Here is a 10834-nt window from a genome sequence, read left to right on the forward strand (position 1 = left end):
AGTTTTCATAATTAATGTTTGGAATACTTTCTTATTGAAATGGTTGTTGAATGTATGTATTAGTTAATTAGTGCATTTGATGGTTCATTATGATGTCGTATGATTTTAGACGGTTGATCATGAGAAAGTTGTCAAATCTCTCTCTCTCTCTCTCATTATATATATATATAATGATCCCTGGCCATCCTAAGTTGCGCTAGATATTCAATTACCACATCCTACACACGGAGGGATTCAAACTCGGGACCTCAGGAGACGAACTTCAGAGAGACTCCTCTACCAATAGGCCACGGTACGCGCATATATATGTATGTATATGTATGTATGTATATGTATGTATATGTATGTAGTGTCTGTGTCTTTGTTTGTATATTTGTATATATGTGTATATATATCTATGTATGTATATTTGTATATATGTATATATATGTATATGTGTGTGTGTGTGTCTCTATGTTTGTATATATGTATTTTTTTATATATGTGCTTAAATGTCATGTGGGGATAATGTTCAATGTGTGGATCGGAGGATGAGCGTGGGATTTAATAAAACAAGCACTGTAGCAATAACTCCAAAGGAAACTGCGGTACTACCACCATAAACTTTTGAATACCACCGAGGTTCCCATGGTATGATCAAAATAACACCACCAAAAGTTGGATACAACCGCCGATAACACCAAAGTCTTGTCGCGGTAAGATCGTGGTAACACCACGAGTATCTTGAACTCGCCGAGGAATAACACAGAGCAATACAGAACACGCCAAGGAATAACACGGAGTCAAAAAATCGCGGAATACCACCCAAGATTCTACCATAGATAACACCAAGCGCAAGTTGTGAATAAACCTGGAGTGCCACCAACAAAAAACCCCAACGGAATGTGATAACACCAAGCGGTAGGTCAGTAACACCAGATATTACTCGTGAATAACACCCGTGGAATGTGATAGCACCAAAATAGCAAGAACTTAGAGAATATAACCAAGAATACCATCACGAATAACACCAGTTATCTCCTGAGAATAAACCCATCGATAACACCGAAAATTGATAACACCAAAACACGAAATAAACCTGAAAAACCATCACCAATAACACCAAAATGTGCCTTAGGAATAAAGTTGATAAAGCCATGAATAAAATCACAGAAACACCGTCGCAGAGCAGAAAGAAGGGGAGGTTAATCATGGTGGGTGGGTTTTCCTCTCCCCCTCCCCTTGGTTTTAGGGAGGAAGTTTAGCAACAAACTATGATTTAGGCTTCCACCGGAAGCTATCAAGCAGCCATTCTGGGAGTGCCTGAGTTATAACATTCTTTTTTTCTTTTTCTTAGCTTTTTGAAGTTGTTATTCATCTTCCATTTTTTGTCCTTGGGGGGTATGTTGATCCACTTGACACTCCTCCAAGACTTGAGTACTCTCTGCTTGAGGAATAGGTAGTTCCACAACAATTAGGAAATCATCAGCTACAACCAAATGACAAGTAGCAATGTAAGAAGGATCAAACTGAACTAGTTGGTGAGGAACACACTGCTAAGAGTGAGTTTCATTCAATATTTCTGGAAGATTTTCTATTGAAGCTGCATTTTCCTCCACATGGAGAAAATTGTAGTGTTAAGAACAGCAGAAATATAATTTTTAGCTAAAGTTAGATTACCCACTTTTTCAGTAATATGTGATTCCAATGGGGGTTGAAGTAGTGAAGGATTAGTAAAATCTTCAATGACAACTATATTGTCCTCCACTTGGACGATATTGTTAGAGTTAGGAACAACAGAAGTAGCACCTTCAAATGGCACAAACTCATTTTCCCTCTATAATCCCTCTGCATCAAGCAATCTCTCAGTTTTGGCATCATTGACACCAACTGTTACTTTGTATTATAGTGGTTTGGCCTAAGCAAGAATGTTAGATCTCAAGTTGGGATGAAACTATAGCATTTGGCAGGTGTGTGCCCAAACATTTTACAGTGATTACAGTAATAGGGTCTTTATTATGGGGCAATTGGCTGTCAATACCCATTATGGGCAGTGTCAAGCCATATTTCTTCCACATCAGGGAGGATGATATCCCTCTCAACATCCCTCTCAACAAGAATCCTTGCAACAAGAATCCTTGCTATAGAAGGCCTAGATAGGTTGAAGGTGAGTATGTCCAAATCCACTGGTCTCTCTAGTGCAGCTCCAATAGAGTAGAGGACTTGATGATTAGAGCAGTTCAGCTTTAGGCCAGGTAGTTTAAACCAGATTGAGAGTAGTTCAGCTTTAGGCCAGGTAGTTTAAACCAGATTGGAACTATAGGGGGTTCTTGGCTAATATCAAATTTAAGAGATCACTTGAGCAATTTCATGTATTTCCCATCAATTGTAATGTGCTTCTTGGAAAATATTTTGGTATAGTTCTCTTCTTTTGACAATTGTATCTTCACATGTCTCCCATCAAGAAGACCAACCTTCCATTATCCTAATAGTTTGAAATCTTCAAAAACCTTTCTAATTATCTTCATTTTGGGATGTCCCAGTTGAAACTTCCCAATAATAGTAAACTTACGCTTTTCATCTAAGTTGGAAACTTCTTTTTTTAGAGAAAAATAGAGCAATTTTGCAACTCTTTCTACTAGTCTTCTTCATGAGGTCACAATCTCCCTTTCCAACAAATGAATCATGGTAAACTTGAGGGAAGACTAGATTATCCACAGATCCAACATGGGCCATTCCCCATTCCAATGATATCAACACAAGAGGCTTTCCCGCAGTTTAAAACTGAAGCAGTCGAGGGTTGAGGAGGAATAGACACCATAAAACCAAAAGAACAAAAAGTGAAAAAAAGAAACACAACACCCGAAACCCGAAAATACGACCAAACAAAACACCAGTCACAAAACACCTCGGCAGCGACAAGCAATACAACCACAAAACCACGATTAAAACACAAGAAACCAATCAAATCAACAACCACAAAGAAGATTAGAAGAGAATCCATGGAGCGAAAACCCTAGGAACTAGAGAGGGATGGCAGTGCGCCATATATATATATAGATTGCATGACTCTCGGGGAAATTCAACGGGTATCACATATGAACACCAGAGAACTGCATCGGGATAGCCAAAAGACGGAAATGTCGAGCGTTGCTTCCTTCATTTGGAACTATGAGCCGATTGAATGGAAGCATGGTCAGACGAAAGAATATGTGGCACCTATCCAAGGGACAGTCATTCGTAACCAAATCCTTCAATCAATTCTGAAACTCTTCACAAAGATGGCCCAAAGGCACACCGCATAACACTTTTTTAATCCTTTAAGAAGACTCTTTATCTAAAGAGAGATGTCAATCAGATATCATGATACACCCTTTTTCTGACAGTCCAAGTTCATTGTTACAACATAAGGGCCTCTACTCGTGATTTCATTGAGAGGGCTGATCGATGACCTTCCAGCCGATCAAATGTACGTTGGTCAATCAAATATTTTTCAGCCAATTGAAGAGAAAGATAAACAAGTCAACAAATGTCAATCTTCTAACAGTTATGAATACGATACGAAACAGTGCTAATTTCAGTTATGGTTATGAAAGGGTGTGTGAGTCAATTGCGAATGTGAAAATGGTTCATAAAAAACTTGTAATCACTAAGAGAATGCCCGTTTAAAGTCGTCTGTAGTCCCGCTCCCAAAAGAATCGATGCAGAGGAGTTGCATCGAGTGGAGGATGCTAATTTGATGTTATATGTCGACAATAAAATTACTTATTAGCATCGTCAATAGCAGACGTTGCTCTGATGCTACAACATCATATTAGCATATGCACAAGTCGACGCTAAAATTACCTATTAGTGTCGGCATTAGAAAATGCTAATGCTAATGCTAATGCCGATGCAAAATCCCTAAAATAAGGCTACCGCGAACTGCAGCCTACACTTCGCATTTCCTCTTTCCCATACTCCTCTCTTTCTCCTTCGACTTTCATTTGTCGCGTTTGAGCTTTTCCGGCGATTCCGGCTCCAATCTCATCCAAGGTGAGAAAATTTCTTCCTCACGTTCAAGCTTTGGTTTAGCATAAGTACTTGTATTTTTTTCCTTGCATAAGTGTTATATCATAAAATACATAGGCTTTGCTCAAGTTGTTTTCCTATTCCTTTGTAAGATATGCAATGTATATGGATTTAATGATTTTAAATAAATTTAGAGTGATATGTGCTTAAATATAAATTTTTAGGTTTGAGATATGTAAATGCATAAGAATTTTGTGCTACGTAATTTTAAATTAGTATTCTGTATGTAAATATGTGATTTGTATGTGAATATGCAAATATGAAAATTTAAGCGTAAGATAAGAAATACATAAGATTAGTGTGATGCATGTATATGTGTGCTTTCTATGTAAATATGTAAATATGAAAATTTGGGTGTGAGATATGTAAACAAATAAAAATTTTGTGTTATGTATGTAAATATGAAAATTTAAGTGTGAGATATGTAAATACACAAGATTAGTGCAATGTATGTAAATATGTTCTTTGTATTGAAATATAAAAATTTAGGTGTGAGATATGTAAACACATAAGAAGTTTGTGCTATATATGTTAATATGAAAATTTAGGTGTGAGATATGTAAATATATGAGAAATTTTTGCTATGTCTGTAAATATGAAAATTTAGGTGTGAGATATGTAAATACATACAAATTTTGTGCTATGTTAGTTTATAGTGAAGTTAGGCTTGTCTTGTTTTTTGGTTGGTTAAGGGTAAGATAATGGTGTGATAATTTAATAGATTAGTGGGACGATGGGTTAGTTTGGGTTTAGGTTAATTGGTTGATTCTCCAGATTTATGTGTTTTGGGTTTCGAGTATGATGTGTAGGTGGTATGTAGATTATAAACAAAAATTTCACGTAGGTGTGAAATTGGGCTACAATTTAAATAAAAAGTATGACACTTAGTAGGACACAATGATATTGTACTAATCTATAGAGCTACATCTATAGTAAAGATGAATATTCAAAGTGTTAGATAGTGGATGTATAATAGATTAGATCAAGGAAGAAAAGGATTAATTGACGAGTTTTTTGATAGCGTTGAAGAGTTCATGTGTGGCATCACATTTGTCTGTTTACCTTTTGAAGGTAGGTTTTGATGCCCTTTCGCGAAGAACAAGAATCAAATGTACCTAACAGAAGATTAGTACATAACTAAAAAGTTAGTGGCGAAGATTAGTACATAACTAAAAAGTTAGTGGCAAAGTTGAGGTTATTATCTAAAAAGATAGATTAATGTGTCAACAATTGTATGCTATATTATAGAAAAGATGCACACGAGACTAAATAGAGATTTTGTGGTACTGATAGATTCAAACCAAGGGGGAGAAAGAGTAAAAATCTTAATAATATTTCTTACAAACATCTTCTTTATTTTCCTCTCATTCCACAACTCTAAGGATTGTTTGCTTCTATGTGCACAACTCCTTACATGACATGGCATAAAACTGGATTTGTCAGTGCTAATACAATGACTCATCCCTCAGCTGGTGAAGCTTGGAAACACATCAAACGTAGTTATCTGGATTTTACAACAGAATCACACAGCATTAGGCTTGGTTTATGTGTAACTTATAATTATGCTGCAACACCCTATTCATGTTGACCAGTTGTTATCATGTCCTATAATTTGCTCCCTAATATGTGTATGATTGTTTTGTCCTTTTATAACGTTTATCATACCAAGTCCATATAGCCCAAAGGGCAATATTGACATGTACTTACAACCTCTTATAGATGAGCTACATGTATTGTGGAAAACCGGCGTGTTGACTTGTGATATTGCAATGAAACAAAACTTTCATCATAGAACTGCTCTTATGTGGACAATCAGTGATTTTTTGACTTATGGGATGCTATCTGGTTGGAGCACAACCAGAAAATATGCATGTTCCTACTGCATGGACGTGTTTAAAACATTCACTTTGAAGCATAGAAGAAATAATTCTTAGTTTGATTGTCATCGAAGATTCTTAACATGTGATCACCCATTTCAGGGAATAAAGATGTAATTTTAATAAATAGAGTTGAAAGATCAAATCCATTCCCAAGGATTAGTGGAAGCGGTATATTGTAGATGATCAGTGAAGTGCCAAAGATCACTGAGAGGTCGAAATTAGCCTCGAGTTGTCTTTCAGATTATGGCGTTACACATAATTGTATGAAATAGAGTATTTTTTTGGGATCTTTCATACTGGAAGACCAATTTGATTAGACGTAATCTAGATCTTATGCATATTGAGGATAATTGTTTTGATAATATATTCAATACTATTCTGGATATCAAAGAAAAAATAAAGGACAACTTCAAAGCAAAATTGAGCCTCAAATAGTGTTGCAATAGTAGGGGGCTAGAACTGCAAAAGACAAATATAGGTAAAATAATAAAGCCCAAAGCTAAAAATTGTCTCACATCGGATCAACAAAAAACAATCTTTGAGTGGTTGCAATCTTTAAAGTTTTGAAGTGGCTGTGTCTCTAACATAGGCTAATGTTTTGATTTGAGAATGGGAAAAATATTTGGTATGAAGAGTCACAATTGTCATATTATCATGTAGTGCTTATTACCTATTGCATTCAATGCCCTGCCAAAGTTGGAACTCGATCAAAATCAGTAAATACTTCAGGGAGTTGTGCGTGGGCACTTTGAATGTTGATTTTATGATAAGTTTTGATGCGAGTATTTCGTCAATTTTATTTAAGCTTGAACAAATATTTCTTTTCATTTTTTTGACTTAATAGAACATTTGCTCGTACATCTATGTTATGAGGCTATATTGGGGGGGGGGGGGGCCAGTAATACAGGTGGATGTATCTCTTTGAGAGTTGTGTCTTTTATTGTAGAGTGAACTAATATCTATTTTTTTCTTTTAATGAATCAACTATGCAGATTTTTTTAATAAAATAAAAAAAGATTGTTCAGAATAAAGCAAATTTGGAAGGGTTGATATGTGAGACATACTTATTCTAGGAGAATTAATTTATGTTCTTTTTACTTTGATCAAAGACAACTGATACACCTTAAGCATACTTATTCCAGGAGACAATTAATTTATGTTCTTTTTTACTTTGATCAAAGACAACTGATACACCTTAAAATTACCTATTTTTATACACATTTAATGTTCATTTTATGCACATTTTTTTATGATATTGCACTTTAAAGGAATATATTTTTCATGTTTTTTGTTTCAGGTATAAGAAATTGATCTTTAGAGAAAATGAGGGCAAGTTGGAGCAAAATGACACAGCATCATATGAAATCATAGAGTCGAGTATTTGACGTGATGGGTGTCATAGAGCCGACCCTTGGCATCATAGCATCGACTATTCGACGTGATGGGTGACATAGCACCCCAGAGTGGCGCTATAACGCCAGAAATGGTTTTTCTAGAAGATGCAATGAATTTGACCAAATCATGAAGGGGTGCTTGAAGTGACCCTTGGTTATTTTCAGTGATCTATTAAAAGAGACCAAGGACTGAATAAAAAAAGAGTTTTAGAAGATTTTTTGTGAGTTTTTAGGGAGAGTTTTAGGGCATGTAAATTCATTTTGTGAGTCTTTGATTGTGTAAGAAAAGTTTGGAGATTACTTGAAGGAGACTTCAGGAATTGGTTAGAGAGAAGACATAAGATAAGTAATTTATATTTGTGTTTGAGTTTTTATTGTTAAGACTTAAATTTCAATATAAATCTTGTGTTTTCTTTTTATCTCCATGAATTTTGAATAGTTTTCCTTTATTTCTCTTTACATATGAGAATTAATCAAGTGGGATGAGATTAATTTAAAGATTTATTTTTATTTTATAAAATTATAATGATATTTTCACCGATTCTTCATTGACAATACAAACTAGTCATTTATGATGTTAAAATTCGTTATGAAATATAATGACCCAGGAGGGCTATGATTTCATCAACTAGTGAGTACCACACTTAACTTTGGAAAGAGTTGTTGCAATCATTCAAGGTGGAGTGCAAATAGATAAGGAGATATGTTTTGATGGGCATATAATTGATGATTCTAAAGTGATATACTAGAGTCTTTTGTCAATTTTGTCTTAGTTCAGAACCAGAGTCCCTAGTTGGTCATATAGAGAGATGGTTAATATGTAAGTGAGAAGCTAGAATCTACTAAGCACAACCATACAATTATGAACTTAACTTTAGATTAGCCAATGTTTTTTATACACTCGGGAGTGGTTAAGGAATATGTATGCTCCTATTTATCAGAAAACAACATTTTAACCTTTAACATTTGATTCCTACGCTGATTATAATCTCATCGCAATGGGAAATGTATTTTAATTATCTAAGAACTTTCCAAAATTTACCTAGTCTCCTTAGATTTGGTTTTATTTAATTTAGTTAACTTTAATTTTATAGTTAATTAGTAAATTTAGAAAAAACAAACTTTTCTACAATTCCAACTAAGACTTTATAATTGCAGACCATAACTTATCTTAAGGGATTTCTTACATCACTTCTTTGTGGGATCGATATTGGGTTTTAAAGAAAACTTTATATTACCTGAAACGATACGTACATATATGTAGAACTCCTAGTGTGTGAAATATAAATCAATTTTAAATTCTATATCATATCCATTTTGCACATTAACCGCCTAAAGAAATCGAGTCAAGTTTTTGTCCTGGAAACTAAATAACTGCGTAATTCTGGGTCGGGTCAAAATCTCTGACCCTTTATACAAGAAAGGGTTTCGTCCATTAGGTGCCGAAGTTTCCTCTAAAAGTTCTGCTCACTTTACCAAGCTAATGCCTCATTGATGGCATCCATCATCTCATCCTTCAACTCCTAGATTTGTTACTGCACAAACTCCCTAGTGCACCCCATGTTAGTAGTGTCTCTATTGTAGTTTTCCTCTCTTTATGCAACTCATCTTCTTTTTTATAATATGATTTACGCTCACTACATCTTTAGGATGTTGATTTTGAATCTATCAGTGAATCACACCCAGTGAATAGAGTGTAATACATGAGATAGTTAGTAATGAATAGTAGTTTAGATTCTTGATTAGCCCTTTCTGAGGAAATGATCTTCCTATTTATGTATGAAGATGGTACAATATATGAAGTTACATTTCTGTCCTTGCTTTATTGGGGGTGCTACAAGATATTTTTGATTTTTTATATGTATAAACATTTGGTTTGGCTACTCTATAGCTTGGTTGGTTGAGGTCAATTGGCCTTTGCTCGTTCGACTGAGGTCAGTTGACCTTGGCTCAGTCAGCTGAGGTCAGTTTATTAGACTATGCTAAATTTTAGTCATCAACAGACCTTTGATAGTCTTTGGGCCAACCTGACTTGGCTCAATTGGCTCAGCAATGTGGTCTGTTTGTTGATTATTGATCCCTAGATGGGGAACTCCCGTCGACAGAATAAAACTAGACTATCTGACAAAGGGTAAACCACCGTAATTCGAGATGTAGCTCTCTCCTTGATAAGATATAATGCAAGATGAACAAATAAGCACATTATGACTAGTTATCGACCCACTGATGAGGAATCTCAAGAATGCCTGTGAGATGGCTGACGAAGATGAACTCTTCCTTTTAAGTCAGGTTGTGGCGAGAAACTGGTCGGTGCCTCTGCTTAGCTCGATTGACATTGGTCTTTGGTTTGGATGGTCAGCATTAGGTCGGCCTTTAACCTTAGCTCAAGGGGATTATACTTAATCAAGTAGGTTCTTTGGTATGCTGCTAGTGGACCTTAGTTTTCTGCTAATGACTCTTGGTCTTTCACCCATGGGCCCTCTTTAGCCTTATTCATTTGTACTTTTGTCTGTTAGATTTTCTCGAGTTTCTTAACGATTCATTTCTCATGTATAAAAACTATAAATATCAAACTTGAAATATTAAATATATAAATATACAAGTAGTATATGATATGTATGTAAGCATTTTTAAAATTTTAAAACCTCATTCAAGTAGTGAGTAGAGAGGGTCTCCTAAGTACATCTTTCTGTCTGCTTTGTTTTTCAAAATGCTACCATAATTTTGTTTGAGGAACTATTTTCTTACCTTTTCTTAGAAATCTTTGTAGTAGAAAATTATTTTTTTTTCAACTTAAATTGTTAAAGTGTGGTGACAGTAAAAAAACAATGATTACTCTTTAAAAATAAAACAAATCTATAATAGTGAGTGGAATTAAAAAAAAAAACTTTCATAGCTTCAAAGCTATTTTTTCAAAGAGCCGCGGCCCAAACAAACCGATGTAATTTTGTGTATGCCATCGAAAGGATGACGGTCTATGAATAGAAAAATATTACATCAGTACTAAGCACATAGAAGTAACGTGCGTAGCCAATGAAATCACGTCACGACACCCCACTCGACAGGGAAAAAAAACGGCGCAGTAACACGGGGAATATTCCCCCTGTGTTATTCATATGTTATTGCGTGTTATTCATATGTTATTGCGTGTTATTCATGTGTTATTGATGTGTTATTGTGTTATTATAATACCAATAATATTTTCAGGACATAATAACACATGAATAACACACAATAACACCTAAATAACACTGAGAATATTCCCGACAGAGAAAAAAGCGGCTCAGTAACAGGAGGGAATATTCTCCCCCGTGTTATTCATGTTTTATTGTGTTATTGATGTGTTATTGATGTATTGTTGTGTTATTATAACACCAGTAATATTCCCAGGACACAATAACCATATGAATAACACACAATAATACATGAATAATATAATTAGAAATATTCCTCGTATTACTGTGTCATTTTTTTTATTTATCGCACGAGATACCGTGACGTAATTTTATT

Source organism: Phalaenopsis equestris, unplaced genomic scaffold (genome assembly GCF_001263595.1).
Source record: "Phalaenopsis equestris unplaced genomic scaffold, ASM126359v1 Scaffold000055, whole genome shotgun sequence".
Lineage (NCBI taxonomy): Eukaryota > Viridiplantae > Streptophyta > Magnoliopsida > Asparagales > Orchidaceae > Phalaenopsis > Phalaenopsis equestris.